General features: G+C 50.3%; 1 protein-coding gene across 1 annotated transcript in view; it reads right to left on the reverse strand.

Moving 5' to 3' along the window:
* The window catches only part of LOC141201435 (uncharacterized), a 345,711-nt gene that overhangs the window by 135,813 nt on the left and 181,985 nt on the right, over positions 1 to 27,913 (reverse strand). The gene's annotated exons all lie outside the window — the stretch shown is intronic.

Below are 27,913 nucleotides of genomic sequence, written 5' to 3' on the forward strand. Positions count from 1 at the left end.
TGTACGGTGATGGCGGCATGCACGGTGTCTATGTACGTGTCTGTGTGTAGCCAGAAAAGCATTTCAGTGGTGGCCTAATAACTGCAAGGACCGACGGAGGTGTTGGACAAAGGTAAACGAGTGGCTGCAGAACGGTTGGTAAATGTGGGCCACTTCATGGGAATATTGGCCACTGATGACTGAGGCCTCCCTCCTGGTTTGGTCCTGGAGCCCCCCCGGCCACTTGTTGAGCATCTTTCCTGTTTTTTACTGTTACACAAGACCCTGTGTCTCCTGTATTCTGCGGCTGCGTCCTGTTCTTCAGTCTTCTTTCTGTAGCATGGTGTGTACGACGTCCTGGATACAATGTTACTGCTCCATCACAGACTGAACCCCAGAACAATTGTCATGGAATTTGGTACCAGAGTTCTCTCTGTGTATGGAGCCCCCATATTTTGTGATTACTCTTATCATTCTCACTGTGTAAGGTGAAATCCAGGAAAAAAACACACAAAACAATATATATATAATTATTTTTTTTATTGAAATAGCAATAAGCAACATTGTAATGAAAATATTACTGGTCCTTTAAGAAATTAAACTATGGTCACAGTCACTCTCAGATTGGCCCCAGTGGAGACCACAAAACGAGCTGCGGTCTTTGGGGACCACCTGAGAGTCATTCGGACCCAAAGATCCAGAAGAAGGCAAAGAAACCCTCCCAAAAGAATTCTGATTCAGGGGGGAAAAAAATTCCTTCCTGACCCCATTTCTGGCGATCGGATATTTCCCTGGATCTGGTGTATCCTGCTGCATATTGCTGTATATAACATAGGCTTACGTCATGTGAACAATGGCCAAATAGCTGTTGGCTGAGAACTCGTCCTGTATGATAAAATCTGCGATGGAGGTTCCTAATACGGCTTCCAACGAAGATGTGACATCATCTAAATGTGTATAAGAACTAGCGAGTGATAAAGGAGACAATGGCTGGGAGGTAATAAGTCATTACCTGTCTGCCAATATCTTCTTCTGGAAGACTTCAAGATATCATGTATTACATATTACATATTATTCTGAAAGAGCACCATGTAATACCACATGTGTCCTGGAGAGGCCACTACATCCAGCAAAACACAGCTGATTGCTGAGGGTGTTCACTGCCAGACCCCCGACTATCAACTGATCGCCTGCAAGTCCTCATTTGGGGACAGGAGTTGTTCACACTTGGCATATTTTGTGATTCATGAGGGGAGGACAGTAGCCGGATATAGACTTTTTCTATAAAGTCAGATTAAAGGGGTTTTCAGGAATGTTTTTATGTAATATATAGGAGGTTCCCAGTGGTGGAGAAAACACACAGAGCTTTACTTTCTCCTGCTGCTCCAGCTCTGGATCTTCAGCGCTTCCTGTGCTCTATTGTGACAGGCTGCAGGGGTGATGGCTCAACTTCAGCACACATCATTGCTGCAGCCAATCACTGAGCTTAGAAGCTCTGTCAGCGTGGGCCACTGAGCCTAGTGATTGGCTGCAGAGCTGCAGTCATGATGTCACCCTTGAAGCCAGTGACTAAAGATCAGCGGCAGCGGTGAAGTGCTGGAGCTGGAGCAGGAGGTAGTAAAGCTTCATCTGTTCTACTTAAGTGACGATTTATAGGATTTATATTTAAGTGATGAAAAAAAAATTCAGAAATTTGTAAAAATAATAATAAAAATAATTTGCTTGTGTCGCCACTTTCCGAGATCCGAAAGCCGCTGCGTTTTCATTTTTCGGGAATGGGGCTGCGTGAGGGCTAGTTTTTTGCACCACAAACTGATAGTTATATTGATATCATTTTGGGGTATATACAATGTTTTGATTGTCTGTTATTATATATTTTTTTCTTGTTGCAACGACTGTAAATCTGTAATTCTGGCATTTTATTTAATGTTCTAGTTACGCCGTTTACTAAATGGATAAATTTATTTTATATTTTGATGGATCTGACTTTTACAAACGCAGCGATACCAAATATGTGTATTTTTTAAATGTTTTATATTTCTTAATTTTTAATGGGGGGAAAACTGGGATGATTTGAACTTTTATACTTTTTTCATTTTTTTTTACTTTTCACTGTATTTCTTCGTCTCTTTAGGGGGCTTGAACCTGCGATCATCTGATTGCTTGTGCTATATACAGCATTGCTATATATAGCAGAGATCACGGTCTCCTATGAACACTAGCAACAGGCTGGCTGTCACAGGAATCCAGTGATGACAGACACAGGGATCTTCAGTGATCAAGTCACGTGTGCGCCAATGAAGAGATGGAATGGTGCACCCCCTGCTGGCGCACATTAAATGCCGCTGTCACACACTGATAGCAAGATTTAATAGGCTAACTGTCGTGGGCAGAGCTCCGCTCAACCTGCGACTGTTAGAGGCATATGATTGCTGAATAACACAGCCATCATCTGCCGAGAAAGATGCAGACTCGGCGTGTGAGCCTGCAAGAAATGCGGGGAGCAGAATTATGACGGATATAGTCCTTCATAAGTTAAGATGCATTTCTTGGTTAAAGAGTGACCGTCATTAACTGTATTTTCTAGACTATATGACGCACTTTTTAACAACAAAAAATCTTGCTCAGTATTGTGTGCGTCCTATAGACCAGAAGCAGCGTCCTATCAAGTATGCTTATCATGTGTCTGGCACCTGCCGGAGCAGATTTCAGCTGATCGTGGGGGTGCCAGGTGTCAGACCCTCCGATCTCATACTGATGAGCTATCTTACAGATAGGTCATCAATTCTTAAGTCCCAAATAACCCTTTAAGGGGACTGGGAATGAAATCACCACCAAGGCACCAACAGAATAATAAATATGTCCTTGTATAAACTGTTGGTTCATTATAAGCTCATTGTCTACACAATGCAGAAATGAATGATTTATACAGGGGCATCTTTATAAACTCATTACACAGTGGTATTTCACAATGGTGGTGGTTTAGGGGCCTGAAATGAAGTGATGGGTTACCTTTAATACATCCATGAACATTCACACACATACACACTCACCTCAACACACACATACATACACACACACACACAAATACACACTCACCTCTATACACATACATACACACACACACATACATACACACACACTCACCTCAACACACACATACATACACACACACACACATACACACTCACCTCAACACACACATACATACACACACACACACATACACACAGACACATACATACACACACAGACAAACACACGTGCACACACCCCTTCAGTGCTGCAGTGTTGAGGACACAAACACACACCCCATTAGTGCAGGGACACACAAACCATCACACAGCCACCCCTTTATTGATGGGGCCATAGAGACACAGCCCTTCATTGCTAGGGTCACAGACACACATCCCTTTGGTGCTGAGGTCACACAAACAGACACACACCTTCAGTGCTGAGGCCACACACACAGCCCTTCAGTGCTGCATTTCTGGGGACATGTACACGTGTACCAAACACACGTGTACACACCCCTTCAGTGTTGCAGTGTTGAGGACACAAACACACCCCATTAGTGCAGGGACACGCAAACCATCACACAGCCACCCCTTTATTGATGGGGCCATATAGACACAGCCCTTCATTGCTGGGGTCACAGACACACATCCCTTTGGTGCTGAGGTCACACAAACAGACACAGACACACACCTTCAGTGCTTGGGCCACACACACAGCCCTTCAGTGCTACATTTCTGGAGACATGTACATGTGTGCCACACACACGTGCACATACCCCTTCAGTGCTGCAGTGTTCAGGACAAACACACACCCCATTAGTGCAGGGACACGCAAACCATCACACAGCCTCCCCGATATTGATGAGGCCATAGAGACACACATCTTTACTGCTGGGGTCACAGACACACATCCCTTTGGTGCTGAGGTCACACAAACAGACACAGACACACACCTTCAGTGCTGGGGCCACACACACAGCCCTTCAGCGCTGCATTTCATGAGACATGTACACTTGTGCCAAACACACGTACACACACCCCTTCAGTGCTGCAGTGTTGAGGACACAAACACCCACCCCATTAGTGCAGGGACACACAAACCATCACACAACCACCCCTTTATTGATGGGACCATAGAGACACACCCCTTCATTGCTGGGGTCACAGACACACATCCCTTTGGTGCTGAGGTTACACAAACAGACACACACCTTCAGTGCTGGGGCCACACACACACCCCTTCAGTGCTGCATTTCAGGGGAAATGTACACGTGTGCCAAACACACGTGCACACACCCCTTCAGTGCTGCAGTGTTGAGGACACAAACACACACCCCATTAGTGCAGGGACACGCAAACCATCACACATCCACCCCTTTATTGATGGGGTCACATAGACACCCCTTCATTTCTGGGGTCACAGACACACATCCCTTTGGTGCTGAGGTCACACAAACAGACACAGACACACACCTTCAGTGCTGAGGCCACACACACAGCCCTTCAGTGCTGCATTTCTGCGGACATGTACACGTGTACTAAACACACGTGTACACACCCCTTCAGTGTTGCAGTGTTGAGGACACAAACACACACCCCATTAGTGCAGGGACACACAAACCATCACACAGCCTCCCCGATATTGATGGGGCCATAGAGACACACATCTTTACTGCTGGGGTCACAGACACACATCCCTTTGGTGCTGAGGTCACACAAACTGACACAGACACACACCGTCAGTGCTGGGGCCACACACACAGCCCTTCAGTGCTGCATTTCAGGGGACATGTAGACGTGTGCCAAACACGCGAGCACAAACCCCTTCAGTGCTGCAGTGTTGAGGAAACAAGCACACACCCCATTAGTGCAGGGACACGCAAACCATCACACAGCCACCCCTTTATTGATGGGGCCATAGAGACACAACCCCTTCATTGCTGGGGTCACAGACACATCCCTTTGGTGCTGAGGTCACACAAACAGACACACACCTTCAGTGCTGGGGCCACACACACAGCTCTTCAGTGCTGCATTTCAGGGGACATGTACACTTGTGCCAAACACACGTGCACACACCCCTTCAGTGCTGCAGTGTTGAGGACACAAACACACAACCCATTAGTGTAGGGACACACAAACCATCACACAACCACCCCTTTATTGATGGGGCCATAGAGACACAGCCCTTCATTGCTGGGGTCACAGACACACATCCCTTTGGTGCTGAGGTCACACAAACAGACACAGACACTCACCTTCAGTGCTGGAGCCACACACACAGCCCTTCAGTGCTGCATTTCAGGGGATATTTACACGTGTGCCAAACACGAGAGCACAAACCCCTTCAGTGCTGCAGTGTTGAGGACACAAACACACACCCCATTAGTGCAGGGACACGCAAACCATCACACAGCCTCCCCGATATTGATGGGGCCATAGAGACACACATCTTTACTGCTGGGGTCACAGACACACATCCCTTTGGTGCTGAGGTCACACAAACAGACATAGACACACACCGTCAGTGCTGGGGCCACACACACAGCCCTTCAGTGCTGCATTTCAGGGGAAATGTACACTTGTGCCAAACACACGTGCACACACCCCTTCAGTGCTGCAATGTGGAGGACACAAACACACACCCCATTAGTGCAGGGACACACAAACCATCACACATCCACCCCTTTATTGATGTGGGCACAGAGACACCCTTTCATTTCTGGGGTCACAGACACACATCACTTTGGTGCTGAGGTCACACAAACAGACACAGACACACACTTTCAGTGCTGGGGCCACACACACAGCCCTTCAGTGCTACATTTCTGGAGACATGAACATGTGTGCCAAACACACGTGCACACACCCCTTCAGTGCTGCAGTGTTGAGGACACAAACACACACCCCATTAGTGCAGGGACACACAAACCATCACACAGCCACCCCTTTATTGATGGGGCCATAGAGACACAGCCCTTCATTGCTGGGGTCACAGACACACATCCCTTTGGTGCTGAGGTCACACAAACAGACACAGACACACACCTTCAGTGCTTGGGCCACACACACAGCCCTTCAGTGCTACATTTCTGGAGACATGTACATGTGTGCCACACACACGTGCACACACCCCTTCAGTGCTGCAGTGTTGAGGACACAAACACACACCCCATTAGTGCAGGGACACGCAAACCATCACACAGCCTCCCCGATATTGATGGGGCCATAGAGACACACATCTTTACTGCTGGGGTCACAGACACACATCCCTTTGGTGCTGAGGTCACACAAACAGACACAGACACACACCTTCAGTGCTGGGGCCACACACACAGCCCTTCAGCGCTGCATTTCATGAGACATGTACACTTGTGCCAAACACACGTACACACACCCCTTCAGTGCTGCAGTGTTGAGGACACAAACACCCACCCCATTAGTGCAGGGACACACAAACCATCACACAACCACCCCTTTATTGATGGGACCATAGAGACACACCCCTTCATTGCTGGGGTCACAGACACACATCCCTTTGGTGCTGAGGTCACACAAACAGACACACACCTTCAGTGCTGGGGCCACACACACACCCCTTCAGTGCTGCATTTCAGGGGAAATGTACACGTGTGCCAAACACGTGCACACACCCCTTCAGTGCTGCAGTGTTGAGGACACAAACACACACCCCATTAGTGCAGGGACACGCAAACCATCACACATCCACCCCTTCATTTCTGGGTTCACAGACACACATCCCTTTGGTGCTGAGGTCACACAAACAGACACAGACACACGCCTTCAGTGCTGGAGCCACACACACAGCCCTTCAGTGCTGCATTTCAGGGGACATGTACACGTGTGCCAAACACACGTTCACACACCCCTTCTGTGCTGCAGTGTTGAGGAAACAAGCACACACCCCATTAGTGCAGGGACACGCAAACCATCACACATCCACCCCTTTATTGATGGGGTCACAGAGACACCCCTTCATTTCTGGGATCACAGACACATCCCTTTGGTGCTGAGGTCACACAAACAGACACAGACACACACTTTCAGTGCTGGGGCCACACACACAGCCCTTCAGTGTTGCATTTCTGGAGACATGTACATGTGTGCCAAACACACGTGCACACACCCCTTCAGTGCTGCAGTGTTGAGGACACAAACACACACCCCATTAGTGCAGGGACACACAAACCATCACACAGCCACCCCTTTATTGATGGGGCCATAGAGACACAGCCCTTCATTGCTGGGGTCACAGACACACATCCCTTTGGTGCTGAGGTCACACAAACAGACACAGACACACACCTTCAGTGCTGGAGCCACACACACAGCCCTTCAGTGCTGCATTTCAGGGGACATGTACACGTGTGCCAAATACACGTGCACACACCCCTTCAGTGTTGCAGTGATGAGGAAACAAGCACACACCCCATTAGTGCAGGGACACGCAAACCATCACACAGCCTCCCCGTTATTGATGGGGCCATAGAGACACACATCTTTATTGCCGGGGTCACAGACACACATCCCTTTGGTGCTGAGGTCACACAAACAGACACACACCTTCAGTGCTGGGGCCACACACACAGCCCTTCAGTGCTGCATTTCAGCGGACATGTAGACGTGTGCCAAACACACGTGCACACACCCCTTCAGTGTTGCAGTGATGAGGAAACAAGCACACACCCCATTAGTGCAGGGACACGCAAACCATCACACAGCCTCCCCGTAATTGATGGGGCCATAGAGACACACATCTTTATTGCTGGGGTCACAGACACACATCCTTTTGGTGCTGAGGTCACACAAACAGACACAGACACACACCTTCAGTGCTGGGGCCACACACACAGCCCTTCAGCGCTGCATTTCATGAGACATGTACACTTGTGCCAAACACACGTGCACACACCCCTTCAGTGCTGCAGTGTTGAGGACACAAACACCCACCCCATTAGTGCAGGGACACACAAACCATCACACAACCATCCATTTTATTGATGGGGCCATAGAGACACACCCCTTCGTTGCTGGGGTCACAGACACACATCCCTTTGGTGCTGAGGTCACACAAACAGACACAGACACACACCTTCAGTGCTGGGGCCACACACACAGCCCTTCAGTGCTGCATTTCATGGGACATGTATACGTGTGCCAAACACACGTTCACACACCCCTTCTGTGCTGCAGTGTTGAGGAAACAAGCACACACCCCGTTAGTGCAGGGACACGCAAACCATCACACATCAACCCCTTTATTGATGGGGTCACAGACACACATCCCTTTGGTGCTGAGGTCACACAAACAGACACAGACACACACCTTCAGTGCTTGGGCCACACACACAGCCCTTCAACGCTGCATTTCATGAGACATGTACACTTGTACCAAACACACGTGCACACACCCCTTCAGTGCTGCAGTGTTGAGGACACAAACACCCACCCCATTAGTGCAGGGACACACAAACCATCACACAACCATCCCTTTTATTGATGGGGCCATAGAGACACACTCCTTCATTGCTGGGGTCACAGACACACATCCCTTTGGTGCTGAGGTCACACAAACAGACACAGACACACACTTTCAGTGCTGGGGCCACACACACAGCCCTTCAGTGTTGCATTTCTGGAGACATGTACATGTGTGCCAAACACACGTGCACACACCCCTTCAGTGCTGCAGTGTTGAGGAAACAAACACACACCCCATTAGTGTAGGGACACACAAACCATCACACAACCACCCCTTTATTGATGGGGCCATAGAGACACAGCCCTTCATTGCTGGGGTCACAGACACACATCCCTTTGGTGCTGAAGTCACACAAACAGACACAGACACTCACCTTCAGTGCTGGAGCCACACACACAGCCCTTCAGTGCTGCATTTCAGCGGATATGTACACGTGTGCCAAACACGAGAGCACAAACCCCTTCAGTGCTGCAGTGTTGAGGACACAAACACACACCCCATTAGTGCAGGGACACGCAAACCATCACACAGCCTCCCCGATATTGATGGGACCATAGAGACACACATCTTTACTGCTGGGGTCACAGACACACATCCCTTTGGTGCTGAGGTCACACAAACAGACACAGACACACACCTTCAGTGCTGGGGCCACACACACAGCCCTTCAGTGCTGCATTTCAGGGGAAATGTACACTTGTGCCAAACACACGTGCACACACCCCTTCAGTGCTGCAATGTGGAGGACACAAACACACACCCCATTAGTGCAGGGACACACAAACCATCACACATCCACCCCTTTATTGATGTGTGCACAGAGACACCCTTTCATTGCTGGAGTCACAGACACACATCCCTTTGGTGCTGAGGTCACACAAACAGACACAGACACACACTTTCAGTGCTGGGGCCACACACACAGCCCTTCAGTGCTACATTTCTGGAGACATGTACATGTGTGCCAAACACACGTGCACACACCCCTTCAGTGCTGCAGTGTTGAGGACACAAACACACACCCCATTAGTGCAGGGACACACAAACCATCACACAGCCACCCCTTTATTGATGGGGCCATAGAGACACAGCCCTTCATTGCTGGGGTCACAGACACACATCCCTTTGGTGCTGAGGTCACACAAACAGACACAGACACACACCTTCAGTGCTGGAGCCACACACACAGCCCTTCAGTGCTGCATTTCAGGGGACATGTATACGTGTGCCAAATACACGTGCACACACCCCTTCAGTGTTGCAGTGATGAGGAAACAAGCACACACCCCATTAGTGCAGGGACACGCAAACCATCACACAGCCTCCCCGTTATTGATGGGGCCATAGAGACACACATCTTCATTGCCGGGGTCACAGACACACATCCCTTTGGTGCTGAGGTCACACAAACAGACACACACCTTCAGTGCTGGGGCCACACACACAGCCCTTCAGTGCTGCATTTCAGCGGACATGTAGACGTGTGCCAAACACACGTGCACACACCCCTTCAGTGTTGCAGTGATGAGGAAACAAGCACACACCCCATTAGTGCAGGGACACGCAAACCATCACACAGCCTCCCCGTAATTGATGGGGCCATAGAGACACACATCTTTATTGCTGGGGTCACAGACACACATCCCTTTGGTGCTGAGGTCACACAAACAGACACAGACACACACCTTCAGTGCTGGGGCCACACACACAGCCCTTCAGCGCTGCATTTCATGAGACATGTACACTTGTGCCAAACACACGTGCACACACCCCTTCAGTGCTGCAGTGTTGAGGACACAAACACCCACCCCATTAGTGCAGGGACACACAAACCATCACACAACCATCCATTTTATTGATGGGGCCATATAGACACACCCCTTCGTTGCTGGGGTCACAGACACACATCCCTTTGGTGCTGAGGTCACACAAACAGACACAGACACACACCTTCAGTGCTGGGGCCACACACACAGCCCTTCAGTGCTGCATTTCATGGGACATGTATACGTGTGCCAAACACACGTTCACACACCCCTTCTGTGCTGCAGTGTTGAGGAAACAAGCACACACCCCGTTAGTGCAGGGACACGCAAACCATCACACATTAACCCCTTTATTGATGGGGTCACAGAGACACCCCTTCATTTCTGGGATCACAGACACACATCCCTTTGGTGCTGAGGTCACACAAACAGACACAGACACACACCTTCAGTGCTTGGGCCACACACACAGCCCTTCAACGCTGCATTTCATGAGACATGTACACTTGTACCAAACACACGTGCACACACCCCTTCAGTGCTGCAGTGTTGAGGACACAAACACCCACCCCATTAGTGCAGGGACACACAAACCATCACACAACCATCCCTTTTATTGATGGGGCCATAGAGACACACTCCTTCATTGCTGGGGTCACAGACACACATCCCTTTGGTGCTGAGGTCACACAAACAGACACAGACACACACCTTCAGTGCTGGGGCCACACACACAGCCCTTCAGTGCTGCATTTCATGGGACATGTACACGTGTGCCAAACACACATTCACACACCCCTTCTGTGCCGCAGTGTTGAGGAAACAAGCACACACCCCATTAGTGCAGGGACACGCAAACCATCACACATCCTCCCCTTTATTGATGGGGTCACAGAGACACCCCTTCATTTCTGGGATCACAGACACACATCCCTTTGGTGCTGAGGTCACACAAACAGACACAGACACACACTTTCAGTGCTGGGGCCACACACACAGCCCTTCAGTGTTGCATTTCTGGAGACATGTACATGTGTGCCAAACACACGTGCACACACCCCTTCAGTGCTGCAGTGTTGAGGAAACAAACACACACCCCATTAGTGTAGGGACACACAAACCATCACACAACCACCCCTTTATTGATGGGGCCATAGAGACACAGCCCTTCATTGCTGGGGTCACAGACACACATCCCTTTGGTGCTGAAGTCACACAAACAGACACAGACACTCACCTTCAGTGCTGGAGCCACACACACAGCCCTTCAGTGCTGCATTTCAGCGGATATGTACACGTGTGCCAAACACGAGAGCACAAACCCCTTCAATGCTGCAGTGTTGAGGACACAAACACACACCCCATTAGTGCAGGGACACGCAAACCATCACACAGCCTCCCCGATATTGATGGGACCATAGAGACACACATCTTTACTGCTGGGGTCACAGACACACATCCCTTTGGTGCTGAGGTCACACAAACAGACACAGACACACACCTTCAGTGCTGGGGCCACACACACAGCCCTTCAGTGCTGCATTTCAGGGGAAATGTACACTTGTGCCAAACACACGTGCACACACCCCTTCAGTGCTGCAATGTGGAGGACACAAACACACACCCCATTAGTGCAGGGACACACAAACCATCACACATCCACCCCTTTATTGATGTGGGCACAGAGACACCCTTTCATTTCTGGGGTCACAGACACACATCCCTTTGGTGCTGAGGTCACACAAACAGACACAGACACACACTTTCAGTGCTGGGGCCACACACACAGCCCTTCAGTGCTACATTTCTGGAGACATGTACATGTGTGCCAAACACACGTGCACACACCCCTTCAGTGCTGCAGTGTTGAGGACACAAACACACACCCCATTAGTGCAGAGACACACAAACCATCACACAGCCACCTCTTTATTGATGGGGCCATAGAGACACAGCCCTTCATTGCTGGGGTCACAGACACACATCCCTTTGGTGCTGAGGTCACACAAACAGACACAGACACACACCTACAGTGCTTGGGCCACACACACAGCCCTTCAGTGCTACATTTCTGGAGACATGTACATGTGTGCCACACACACGTGCACACACCCCTTCAGTGCTGCAGTGTTCAGGACACAAACACACACCCCATTAGTGCAGGGACACGCAAACCATCACACAGCCTCCCCGATATTGATGGGGCCATAGAGACACACATCTTTACTGCCGGGGTCACAGACACACATCCCTTTGGTGCTGAGGTCACACAAACTGACACAGACACACACCTTCAGTGCTGGGGCCACACACACAGCCCTTCAGCGCTGCATTTCATGAGACATGTACACTTGTGCCAAGCACACGTACACACACCCCTTCAGTGCTGCAGTGTTGAGGACACAAACACCCACCCCATTAGTGCAGGGACACACAAACCATCACACAACCACCCCTTTATTGATGGGACCATAGAGACACACCCCTTCATTGCTGGGGTCACAGACACACATCCCTTTGGTGCTGAGGTCACACAAACAGACACACACCTTCAGTGCTGGGGCCACACACACACCCCTTCAGTGCTGCATTTCAGGGGAAATGTACACGTGTGCCAAACACACGTGCACACACCCCTTCAGTGCTGGAGTGTTGAGGACACAAACACACACCCCATTAGTGCAGGGACACGCAAACCATCACACATCCACCCCTTTATTGATGGGGTCACATAGACACCCCTTCATTTCTGGGGTCACAGACACACATCCCTTTGGTGCTGAGGTCACACAAACAGACACAGACACACACCTTCAGTGCTGAGGCCACACACACAGCCCTTCAGTGCTGCATTTCTGGGGACATGTACACGTGTACCAAACACACGTGTACACACCCCTTCAGTGTTGCAGTGTTGAGGACACAAACACACACCCCATTAGTGCAGGGACACGCAAACCATCACACAGCCTCCCCGATATTGATGGGGCCATAGAGACACACATCTTTACTGCTGGGGTCACAGACACACATCCCTTTGGTGCTGAGGTCACACAAACTGACACAGACACACACCGTCAGTGCTGGGGCCACACACACAGCCCTTCAGTGCTGCATTTCAGGGGACATGTAGACGTGTGCCAAACACGCGAGCACAAACCCCTTCAGTGCTGCAGTGTTGAGGACACAAACACCCACCCCATTAGTGCAGGGACACACAAACCATCACACAACCACCCCTTTATTGATGGGACCATAGAGACACACCCCTTCATTGCTGGGGTCACAGACACACATCCCTTTGGTGCTGAGGTCACACATACAGACACACACCTTCAGTGCTGGGGCCACACACACACCCCTTCAGTGCTGCATTTCAGGGGAAATGTACACGTGTGCCAAACACACGTGCACACACCCCTTCAGTGCTGCAGTGTTGAGGACACAAACACACACCCCATTAGTGCAGGGACACGCAAACCATCACACATCCACCCCTTTATTGATGGGGTCACATAGACACCCCTTCATTTCTGGGGTCACAGACACACATCCCTTTGGTGCTGAGGTCACACAAACAGACACAGACACACACCTTCAGTGCTGAGGCCACACACACAGCCCTTCAGTGCTGCAGTTCTGGGGACATGTACACGTGTACCAAACACACGTGTACACACCCCTTCAGTGTTGCAGTGTTGAGGACACAAACACACACCCCATTAGTGCAGGGACACGCAAACCATCACACAGCCTCCCCGATATTGATGGGGCCATAGAGACACACATCTTTACTGCTTGGGTCACAGACACACATCCCTTTGGTGCTGAGGTCACACAAACTGACACAGACACACACCGTCAGTGCTGGGGCCACACACACAGCCCTTCAGTGCTGCATTTCAGGGGACATGTAGACGTGTGCCAAACACGCGAGCACAAACCCCTTCAGTGCTGCAGTGTTGAGGAAACAAGCACACACCCCATTAGTGCAGGGACACGCAAACCATCACACAGCCACCCCTTTATTGATGGGGCCATAGAGACACAACCCCTTCATTGCTGGGGTCACAGACACATCCCTTTGGTGCTGAGGTCACACAAACAGACACACACCTTCAGTGCTGGGGCCACACACACAGCCCTTCAGTGCTGCATTTCAGGGGAAATGTACACTTGTGCCAAACACACGTGCACACACCCCTTCAGTGCTGCAATGTGGAGGACACAAACACACACCCCATTAGTGCAGGGACACACAAACCATCACACATCCACCCCTTTATTGATGTGGGCACAGAGACACCCTTTCATTTCTGGGGTCACAGACACACATCCCTTTGGTGCTGAGGTCACACAAACAGACACAGACACACACTTTCAGTGCTGGGGCCACACACACAGCCCTTCAGTGCTACATTTCTGGAGACATGTACATGTGTGCCAAACACACGTGCACACACCCCTTCAGTGCTGCAGTGTTGAGGACACAAACACACACCCCATTAGTGCAGAGACACACAAACCATCACACAGCCACCTCTTTATTGATGGGGCCATAGAGACACAGCCCTTCATTGCTGGGGTCACAGACACACATCCCTTTGGTGCTGAGGTCACACAAACAGACACAGACACACACCTTCAGTGCTTGGGCCACACACACAGCCCTTCAGTGCTACATTTCTGGAGACATGTACATGTGTGCCACACACACGTGCACACACCCCTTCAGTGCTGCAGTGTTCAGGACACAAACACACACCCCATTAGTGCAGGGACACGCAAACCATCACACAGCCTCCCCGATATTGATGGGGCCATAGAGACACACATCTTTACTGCCGGGGTCACAGACACACATCCCTTTGGTGCTGAGGTCACACAAACTGACACAGACACACACCTTCAGTGCTGGGGCCACACACACAGCCCTTCAGCGCTGCATTTCATGAGACATGTACACTTGTGCCAAGCACACGTACACACACCCCTTCAGTGCTGCAGTGTTGAGGACACAAACACCCACCCCATTAGTGCAGGGACACACAAACCATCACACAACCACCCCTTTATTGATGGGACCATAGAGACACACCCCTTCATTGCTGGGGTCACAGACACACATCCCTTTGGTGCTGAGGTCACACAAACAGACACACACCTTCAGTGCTGGGGCCACACACACACCCCTTCAGTGCTGCATTTCAGGGGAAATGTACACGTGTGCCAAACACACGTGCACACACCCCTTCAGTGCTGGAGTGTTGAGGACACAAACACACACCCCATTAGTGCAGGGACACGCAAACCATCACACATCCACCCCTTTATTGATGGGGTCACATAGACACCCCTTCATTTCTGGGGTCACAGACACACATCCCTTTGGTGCTGAGGTCACACAAACAGACACAGACACACACCTTCAGTGCTGAGGCCACACACACAGCCCTTCAGTGCTGCATTTCTGGGGACATGTACACGTGTACCAAACACACGTGTACACACCCCTTCAGTGTTGCAGTGTTGAGGACACAAACACACACCCCATTAGTGCAGGGACACGCAAACCATCACACAGCCTCCCCGATATTGATGGGGCCATAGAGACACACATCTTTACTGCTGGGGTCACAGACACACATCCCTTTGGTGCTGAGGTCACACAAACTGACACAGACACACACCGTCAGTGCTGGGGCCACACACACAGCCCTTCAGTGCTGCATTTCAGGGGACATGTAGACGTGTGCCAAACACGCGAGCACAAACCCCTTCAGTGCTGCAGTGTTGAGGACACAAACACCCACCCCATTAGTGCAGGGACACACAAACCATCACACAACCACCCCTTTATTGATGGGACCATAGAGACACACCCCTTCATTGCTGGGGTCACAGACACACATCCCTTTGGTGCTGAGGTCACACATACAGACACACACCTTCAGTGCTGGGGCCACACACACACCCCTTCAGTGCTGCATTTCAGGGGAAATGTACACGTGTGCCAAACACACGTGCACACACCCCTTCAGTGCTGCAGTGTTGAGGACACAAACACACACCCCATTAGTGCAGGGACACGCAAACCATCACACATCCACCCCTTTATTGATGGGGTCACATAGACACCCCTTCATTTCTGGGGTCACAGACACACATCCCTTTGGTGCTGAGGTCACACAAACAGACACAGACACACACCTTCAGTGCTGAGGCCACACACACAGCCCTTCAGTGCTGCATTTCTGGGGACATGTACACGTGTACCAAACACACGTGTACACACCCCTTCAGTGTTGCAGTGTTGAGGACACAAACACACACCCCATTAGTGCAGGGACACGCAAACCATCACACAGCCTCCCCGATATTGATGGGGCCATAGAGACACACATCTTTACTGCTTGGGTCACAGACACACATCCCTTTGGTGCTGAGGTCACACAAACTGACACAGACACACACCGTCAGTGCTGGGGCCACACACACAGCCCTTCAGTGCTGCATTTCAGGGGACATGTAGACGTGTGCCAAACACGCGAGCACAAACCCCTTCAGTGCTGCAGTGTTGAGGAAACAAGCACACACCCCATTAGTGCAGGGACACGCAAACCATCACACAGCCACCCCTTTATTGATGGGGCCATAGAGACACAACCCCTTCATTGCTGGGGTCACAGACACATCCCTTTGGTGCTGAGGTCACACAAACAGACACACACCTTCAGTGCTGGGGCCACACACACAGCCCTTCAGTGCTGCATTTCAGGGGAAATGTACACTTGTGCCAAACACACGTGCACACACCCCTTCAGTGCTGCAGTGTTGAGGACACAAACACACACCCCATTAGTGCAGGGACACACAAACCATCACACATCCACCCCTTTATTGATGGGGTCACATAGACACCCCTTCATTTCTGGGGTCACAGACACACATCCCTTTGGTGCTGAGGTCACACAAACAGACACAGACACACACTTTCAGTGCTGGGGCCACACACACAGCCCTTCAGTGCTACATTTCTGGAGACATGTACATGTGTGCCAAACACACGTGCACACACCCCTTCAGTGCTGCAGTGTTGAGGACACAAACACACACCCCATTAGTGCAGGGACACACAAACCATCACACAGCCACCCCTTTATTGATGGGGCCATAGAGACACAGCCCTTCATTGCTGGGGTCACAGACACACATCCCTTTGGTGCTGAGGTCACACAAACAGACACAGACACACACCTTCAGTGCTTGGGCCACACACACAGCCCTTCAGTGCTACATTTCTGGAGACATGTACATGTGTGCCACACACACGTGCACACACCCCTTCAGTGCTGCAGTGTTGAGGACACAAACACACACCCCATTAGTGCAGGGACACACAAACCATCACACAGCCTCCCCGATATTGATGGGGCCATAGAGACACACATCTTTACTGCTGGGGTCACAGACACACATCCCTTTGGTGCTGAGGTCACACAAACAGACACAGACACACACCTTCAGTGCTGGGGCCACACACACAGCCCTTCAGCGCTGCATTTCATGAGACATGTACACTTGTGCCAAACACACGTACACACACCCCTTCAGTGCTGCAGTGTTGAGGACACAAACACCCACCCCATTAGTGCAGGGACACACAAACCATCACACAACCACCCCTTTATTGATGGGACCATAGAGACACACCCCTTCATTGCTGGGTTCACAGACACACATCCCTTTGGTGCTGAGGTCACACAAACAGACACACACCTTCAGTGCTGGTGCCACACACACACCCCTTCAGTGCTGCATTTCAGGGGAAATGTACACGTGTGCCAAACACACGTGCACACACCCCTTCAGTGCTGCAGTGTTGAGGACAAAAACACACACCCCATTAGTGCAGGGACACGCAAACCATCACACATCCACCCCTTTATTGATGGGCTCACATAGACACCCCTTCATTTCTGGGGTCACAGACACACATCCCTTTGGTGCTGAGGTCACACAAACAGACACAGACACACGCCTTCAGTGCTGGAGCCACACACACAGCCCTTCAGTTCTGCATTTCAGGGGACATGTACACGTGTGCCAAACACACGTTCACACACCCCTTCTGTGCTGCAGTGTTGAGGAAACAAGCACACACCCCATTAGTGCAGGGACACGCAAACCATCACACATCCACCCCTTTATTGATGGGGTCACAGAGACACCCCTTCATTTCTGCGATCACAGACACACATCCCTTTGGTGCTGAGGTCACACAAACAGACACAGACACACACTTTCAGTGCTGGGGCCACACACACAGCCCTTCAGTGTTGCATTTCTGGAGACATGTACATGTGTGCCAAACACACGTGCACACACCCCTTCAGTGCTGCAGTGTTGAGGACACAAACACACACCCCATTAGTGCAGGGACACACAAACCATCACACAGCCACCCCTTTATTGATGGGGCCATAGAGACACAGCCCTTCATTGCTGGGGTCACAGACACACATCCCTTTGGTGCTGAGGTCACACAAACAGACACAGACACACACCTTCAGTGCTGGAGCCACACACACATCCCTTCAGTGCTGCATGTCAGGGGACATGTACACGTGTGCCAAATACACGTGCACACACCCCTTCAGTGTTGCAGTGATGAGGAAACAAGCACACACCCCATTAGTGCAGGGACACGCAAACCATCACACAGCCTCCCCGTTATTGATGGGGCCATAGAGACACACATCTTTATTGCCGGGGTCACAGACACACATCCCTTTGGTGCTGAGGTCACACAAACAGACACACACCTTCAGTGCTGGGGCCACACACACAGCCCTTCAGCGCTGCATTTCATGAGACATGTACACTTGTGCCAAACACACGTGCACACACCCCTTCAGTGTTGCAGTGTTGAGGACACAAACAACACCCCATTAGTGCAGGGACACGCAAACCATCACACAGCCTTCCTGATATTGATGGGGCCATAGAGACACACATCTTTACTGCTGGGGTCACAGACACACATCCCTTTGGTGCTGAGGTCACACAAACAGACACAGACACACACCTTCAGTGCTGGGGCCACACACACAGCCCTTCAGTGCTGCATTTCATGGGACATGTACACGTGTGCCAAACACACATTCACACACCCCTTCTGTGCTGCAGTGTTGAGGAAACAAGCACACACCCCATTAGTGCAGGGACACGCAAACCATCACACATCCTCCCCTTTATTGATGGGGTCACAGAGACACCCCTTCATTTCTACGATCACAGACACACATCCCTTTGGTGCTGAGGTCACACAAACAGACACAGACACACACTTTCAGTGCTGGGGCCACACACACAGCCCTTCAGTGTTGCATTTCTGGAGACATGTACATGTGTGCCAAACACACGTGCACACACCGCTTCAGTGCTGCAGTGTTGAGGAAACAAACACACACCCCATTAGTGCAAGGACACACAAACCATCACACAGCCACCCCTTTATTGATGGGGCCATAGAGACACAGCCCTTCATTGCTGGGGTCACAGACACACATCCCTTTGGTGCTGAGGTCACACAAACAGACACAGACACACACCTTCAGTGCTGGAGCCACACACACAGCCCTTCAGTGCTGCATTTCAGGGGACATGTTCACGTGTGCCAAACACACGTGCACACACCCCTTCAGTGTTGCAGTGATGAGGAAACAAGCACACACCCCATTAGTGCAGGGACACGCAAACCATCACACAGCCTCCCCATTATTGAAGACACACATCTTTATTGCCGGGGTCACAGACACACATCTCTTTGGTGCTGAGGTCACACAAACAGACACAGACACACATCTTCAGGGCTGGGGCCACACACAGCCCTTCAGTGCTGCATTTCAGGGGATATGTACACGTGTGCCAAACACACGTGCACACACCCCTTCAGTGTTGCAGTGATGAGGAAACAAGCACACACCCCATTAGTGCAGGGACACACAAACCATCACACAACCACCCCTTTTATTGATGGGGCCATAGAGACACACCCCTTCATTGCTGGGGTCACAGACACACATCCCTTTGGTGCTGAGGTCACACAAACAGACACAGACACACACCTTCAGTGCTGGGGCCACACAAACAGCCCTTCATTGCTGCATTTCTGGAGACATGTACACGTGTGCCAAACACACGTGCACACAGCCCTTCAGTGCTGCAGTATTGAGGAAACAAGCACACACCCCATTAGTGCAGGTACACGCAAACCATCACACAGCCACCCCGTTATTGATGGGGTCACAGACACACACATCGTCAGTGCTGGGGTCACAGGCACACATCTCTTTGGTGCTGAGGTCACACAAACAGACACAGACACACACCTTCAGTGCTGGGGCCACACACACAGCCCTTCAGTGCTGCATTTCAGGGGACATGTACACGTGTGCCAAACACACGTGCACACACCCCTTCAGTGCTGCAGTGTTGAGGACACAAACACACACCCCATTAGTGCAGGGACACACAAACCATCACACAGCCACCCCTTTATTGATGGGGCCATAGAGACACAGCCCTTCATTGCTGGGGTCACAGACACACATCCCTTTGGTGCTGAGGTCACACAAACAGACACAGACACACACCTTCAGTGCTTGGGCCACACACACAGCCCTTCAGTGCTACATTTCTGGAGACATGTACATGTGTGCCACACACACGTGCACACACCCCTTCAGTGCTGCAGTGTTGACGACACAAACACACACCCCATTAGTGCAGGGACACACAAACCATCACACAGCCTCCCCGATATTGATGGGGCCATAGAGACACACATCTTTACTGCTGGGGTCACAGACACACATCCCTTTGGTGCTGAGGTCACACAAACAGACACAGACACACACCTTCAGTGCTGGGGCCACACACACAGCCCTTCAGCGCTGCATTTCATGAGACATGTACACATGTGCCAAACACACGTACGCACACCCCTTCAGTGCTGCAGTGTTGAGGACAAAAACACACACCCCATTAGTGCAGGGACACGCAAACCATCACACATCCACCCCTTTATTGATGGGGTCACATAGACACCCCTTCATTTCTGGGGTCACAGACACACATCCCTTTGGTGCTGAGGTCACACAAACAGACACAGACACACGCCTTCAGTGCTGGAGCCACACACACAGCCCTTCAGTGCTGCATTTCAGGGGACATGTACACGTGTGCCAAACACACGTTCACACACCCCTTCTGTGCTGCAGTGTTGAGGAAACAAGCACACACCCCATTAGTGCAGGGACACGCAAACCATCACACATCCACCCCTTTATTGATGGGGTCACAGAGACACCCCTTCATTTCTGGGGTCACAGACGCACATCCCTTTGGTGCTGAGGTCACACAAACAGACACAGACACACACTTTCAGTGCTGGGGCTACACACACAGCCCTTCAGTGCTGCATTTCTGGAGACATGTACATGTGTGCCAAGCACACGTGCACACACCCCTTCAGTGCTGCAGTGTTGAGGACACAAACACACACCCCATTAGTGCAGGGACACACAAACCATCACACAGCCTCCCCTTTATTGATGGGGCCATAGAGACACAGTTCTTCATTGCTGGGGTCACAGACACACATCCCTTTGGTGCTGAGGTCACACAAACAGACACAGACACACACCTTCAGTGCTGGAGCCACACACACAGCTCTTCAGTGCTGCATTTCAGGGGACATGTACACGTGTGCCAAACACACGTGCACACACCCCTTCAGTGTTGCAGTGATGAGGAAACAAGCACACACCCCATTAGTGCAGGGACACGCAAACCATCACACAGCTTCCCCGTTATTGATGGGACCATATAGACACACATCTTTATTGCTGGGGTCACAGACACACATCCCTTTTGTGCTGAGGTCACACAAACAGACACACACCTTCAGTGCTGGAGCCACACACACAGCCCTTCAGTGCTGCATTTCAGAGGATATGTACACGTGTGCCAAACACACGTGCACACACCCCTTCAGTGCTGCAGTGTTTAGGAAACAAGCACACACCCCATTAGTGCAGGGACACGCAAACCATCACACAGCCACCCCGTTATTGATGGGGTCACAGAGACACCCCTTCATTTCTGGGATCACAGACAGACATCCCTTTGGTGCTGAGGTCACACAAACAGACACAGACACACTCTTTCAGTGCTGGGGCCACACACACAGCCCTTCAGTGCTGCATTTCTGGAGACATGTACATGTGTGCCAAACACACGTGCACACACCCCTTCAGTGCTGCAGTGTTGAGGACACAAACACACACCCCATTAGTGCAGGGACACACAAACCATCACACTGCCACCCCTTTATTGGTGGGGTCACAGGCACACATCCCTTTATTGGTGGGGTCACAGACACACATCCCTTTATTGGTGGGGTCACAGACACACATGCTTTTAGTGCTGGGGTCACAGACACACTTCCCTTTAGATCTGGGGTCACACAAACCTTCAATGCTGTGCCTACAAACACACTCACATGCACACACACCTACCTTCTTGCTGAATCCCAAAAAGTCTTCTCAGTTGATAATTGCCGGACGTATGATAGTTACTCCACAGATCTCAGAACAGCCTTGAGGAAGGTCAGGAAGAAAGAAAACAATGCAGCTAATAATCATCTGGAAATATCATGGGGATGAGGACACAGTCCATACAGCACACACTGCAGATCTCTTCCTGATCCTACTCTGCTGTTTGTGCTGTGACACAATGCTGTGCAGCCAGTCCTCCTGCCTTTCCGATGTGAGCCGATCCCCAGCGTTCAGTGATGAGCTACTTACCTGGACTGGTCCTCTTCAAGCTGTGACACAAGATGGCTCAGGAATAGAACTTTGTACATTCTGTAGCAGTTATGATGTCATGTGAGGTCTATGATGTCATGTTCTCGGTGCTGTCATGTGCTTTGTGATGTCATCATAACGGACACTGCTGTTTTATGTATCAAGTTTACACTTCAGGAAATAAATTACTAAACAAAAAAGTCACAGACTGCAAATATCCCACAGCCCCATGTTATAATTCATGACAGCTATTTAAATGAACCTTTATTTTAATACATATAACCTACTGCTATATGAAAAAAACCTCGAGATCTGAACTGGAATTTAAATTGTCGTGCATGCAGCATGTAAGAGCATGTTCACACATGGCCACTAACCAGAATAAAACTAAGACAGAAATACAATACACAAACACCCTGCAGTAAATAAATAAATCGCAATAGTGCATGAAAATAATAAAGCGTACTTAGTTAACATAATTTTTATCTAAATAATGCGAAAGCCATCCCGCCTCGTACCGGTGACTCTTATGGGACAGTCCTAACTCTAATATTTAAAACTTTACCGTTATTTGTGTATTGTGTTTCTGTCTTTGTCTTCTACTGCTATGTGAGTTACAGGAAAACACTGGACTAAAATCACTGACTGCGGTGGATTCCCCAATAAAATGTACATTTTATTTCCTTAAATAACATTTTCCTATACACACCTTACCTAATAATCGTGACAATTTGTGGAGCGTGCCAAATATTACCCTCCATTTAAAGTCTGCCAGCTGTGTTTTGTTGAACCTATTCACACTTGGTCGCAGACCAATACCACACTACAAGACCAGTGCCGAAAACCGTGATTTATACAGCTGACATGTGCCCCCAACTGCCGCGGGTGGAATCGCGATCCCCTTGCGGCTGTTAACATGTTAAATGCTGCTGTCTGTAGCGTCGGCGTCCCTGCCTCCTGCTAGGCAGGGACGCCGTTCCCCTCACCTCTCCGCTCAGTGCCCGGCAGCTTCCTCCCGCTCTGCTGGCAGCGTGCGCTGCTTCCCGGCCTCTGTGCTTAGGGCACGCGCGCACGCGCTCTCCCTCTCTTAAAGGGACCGCGCGCACCGTCCTAAGGAGTCCCCGGCCAATGGCCGGAGGACCTCACCATATATAAGGCACCTCCTCCAAAATGGAGGTGCCCGAGCAATGTTGTTGCAAAGCCTTTCAACTCTGCTTCAGCCCTCAGGTCCCGTTACCAGATACCTGCCAGTTACCTGCCAGATCTCTGTTTGATACCTACCTGATTCCTGTCTATCTGCTTGCATTCCTGCGGTCCGACAGTCTGCCTTCCAACACCTGTCAGTCTGTCTATGGATCTGCCCGCCCGCTCACCTGGGAGCGCTCACCTGCTACCTGCCTGCTAGCCTACCTGGAGGCTCTGCCGTCACTTGCCGTGACCACCTGCCTGTCCAGAGACTCCTGCCCGCTCACCTGGGAGCGCTCACCTGCTACCTGCCTGCTAGCCTACCTGGAGGCTCTGCCGTCACTTGCCGTGACCACCTGCCTGTCCAGAGACTCCTGCCCGCTCACCTGGGAACGCTCACCTGCTACCTGCCTGCTAGCCTACCTGGAGGCTCTACCGTCACTTGCCGTGACCACCTGCCTGTCCAGAGACTCTTGCCCGCTCACCTGGGAGCGCTCACCTGCTACCTGCCTACTAGCCTATCTGGAGGCTCTGCCGTCACTTGCCGTGACCACCTGCCTGTCCAGAGACTCCTGCCCGCTCACCTGGGAGCGCTCACCTGCTATCTGCCTGCTAGCGTACCTGGAGGCTCTGCCGTCACTTGCCGTGACCACCTGCCTGTCCAGAGACTCTTGCCCGCTCACCTGGGAGCGCTCACCTGCTACCTGCCTGCTAGCCTATCTAGAGACTCTTATCCTGCTGTCACTTGCCGTGACCACCTGCCTGTCTAGAGACTCTTACCCTGCTGTGACTTGCCGTGACCATCCGCCTGTCAAGAGACTGTCCCCGTCACTTGCCGTGACCTCCTGCCCTTCTACCCAGAGACTCTCCCTGTCACTTGCCGTGACCTCCTGCCCTTCTACCCAGAGACTGTCCCCGTCACTTGCCGTGACCTCCTGCCCTTCTACCCAGAGACTGTCCCTGTCACTTGCCGTGACTACCTGCCCGCCTTCCCTGGGAGCCACCCGCTTCCTTACAAGGACTGCCCCTTTGTATAGTTGCTCTGAGGTTCCACCTCCCAGACCCGTTACACTGTCAATCTCTGACAGCGGCATTTAACAGCGCTGCGCCGGAAGCGCTTCACTTACCCCGCCCATCTGTGACCCCGTCACGTAATCGCGGGTCACTGATGGGTGGGCATGACAACCCTGGGTCTGCAGCAGACCCCAGTGATTGTCATGTACTGACTCTATGAGCGCCACCTAGTGGTCGGCGCTCATAGCACAGGAGCATTTCTGCTACACAGAGCTGATCTGCTCATCCCCTGTATGTAGCAGAGGTGATTGGACAGTTGCTGCTTCTAGCCTCCTAATGAGACTATAGAAGCAAGCAAAAAGTGTAAAAAAAAAAAATATTTTTAAAAATATAAAAAAAAATTAAAAATATATAAAAGTTTAAATCACCCCCCTTTCGCCCCATTCCAAATAAAATTCTAAAAATACCACCCACATACACATATTTGCTATTGCCGTGCTCAGAATCGCCCGATCTATCAATATAAAAAAATAATTAATCCAATCGGTAAACGGCGTAGCGAGAAAAAAATTCTAAACGCCAGAATTACGTTTTTTGGTCGCCGCAACATTGCAATAAAATGCAATAACGGGCGATCAAAACATCGGATCTACCCCAAAATGGTATCAATAAAAACTTCAGCTCGGCGTGCAAAAAATAAACCCGGCCCCAGATCCCGAAAAATGGAGACGCTACGGGTCTTGTAAAATGGTTCCATTTTATTTTTTAATTATGGCACTTTGCAAAGCACTTCATTAGTTTCTTTGGCGTCATATCCGTAAAATGATCATATTAAAGTGGCCTCCAGACCCTGCTTTTCCCCAGTGCAGGAGCGTTGCTGGGGTCCTAAGAGATCAGGGACCCCAGCCCCAAAGTACATGTTTCCCCATATAACCTCCCTGCCACTTAAAAGAGGATTTATACCTATATAATTACAGTATACCACTGCTGCTAATCTAAAATACACTATACAAAGACCAATATTCCCAAAATTACTACTATACAAGGCCAAAATGATCCTGCTACACAATGTCCTCTACCATCAACACCACACAGTGAGTCCATATATGAAAGAAAACCCCGCAGGGTAAAAGACCATCAAAGGAGTCCAGGGAGTATAAAATCTATCATATTTATTCAGCAATAGAGAAATAGGATGATGGGGGGAAGGGACACAACACATATGTGATTGTTAGACATGTAAGCCAAAAAAAGCAAGGCACGCATGGAAGGGGCCATTCCAGGTATAATGGCTGTCTATAGTATCATCATGGGTGTACTAAAATATCCCAAAATAGACACCGCATATATTCCACTGGGGGCAACAGTCATCATATGCAGGTGCATCTCACTAAATTACAATATCATCAAAAAGTTAATTTATTTGAGTTCTTCAATACAAAAAGTGAAACTCCTATATTATATAGAGTCATTACAGACAGAGAGATCTATTTCAAGTGTTTATTTCTGTTAATGTTGATGATTATGGCTTACAGCCAATGAAAACACTAAAGTCAATATCTCAGTAAATTAGAATAATTAACAAAAAGCACCTGCAACGGCTTCCTAAGTGTTTAAAAATGTCCCATAGTCTGTTTCAGTAGGCTCCACAATCATGGGGAAGACTGCTGACTTTACAAATGCCAAGAAGGCAGTCATTAACACCATCCACAAGGTCCCAGAGTTCCAATTTTCCTTTGGAAATCAAGGTCCCAGAGTCTGGAGGAAAAGTGGAGAGGCCACAGTCCAAGCTGCTTGAGGTCTAGTGTGAAGGCTCCACAATCAGTGATGGTTTGGGGAGCCATGTCATCTGCTGGTGTAGGTCCACTGTGTTTTATCAAGACCAAAGTCAGCGCAGCCGTCTACCAGGACATTTTACAGCACTTCATGCTTCCCTCTGCCGGCAAGCTTTTTGGAGATGGAAATTTCATTCTCCAGCAGGACTTGGCCCCTGTCCACACTGCTAAAAGTACCAATACCTGGTTTAAAGACAACAGCATCACTCTGCTTAATTGGCAGCAAATTCACCTGAACTTAACCCCATCGAGAAACTATGGGGTATTGTCAAGAGGAAGATGAGACACCAGACCCAACAATGCTGTCGAGCTGAAGGCTGCTATCAAAGCCACCTGGGCTTCCATAACACCTCAGCAGTGCCACAGGCTGATCGCCTCCATGCCACGCCGCACTATGCAGTAATTGATGCAAAAGGAGCCTGACCAAGTATTGAGTGCATTTACTGAACATACATTTCAGTAGGCCAACATTTCAGATTTTAAAAACATTTTTCAAGCTGATGTTATAAAGTATTTTAATTTACTGAGATAATGACTTTTGTGATTTCATTGGCTGTAAGCCATAATCAGTGGCGTACCGCCAATGGTGGCAGGCCACACCACTGCTATGGGGCCCGTGAGCCTCGGGGGAGCGAGGAGGATAGGTGAGTATTGGGGGGGTGGGAGGTTGCGGCGGCGGAGGAGCGGGCACATGCAGTAGCGGCTGCTGTAGCTAACACGTGTGCCTGCTGCTAAAGGGACA

This window comes from Phyllobates terribilis, unplaced genomic scaffold (assembly GCF_046119375.1).
Source record: "Phyllobates terribilis strain yellow unplaced genomic scaffold, ASM4611937v1 Scaffold_115__1_contigs__length_5345438, whole genome shotgun sequence".
Classification (NCBI taxonomy): Eukaryota; Metazoa; Chordata; class Amphibia; order Anura; family Dendrobatidae; genus Phyllobates; species Phyllobates terribilis.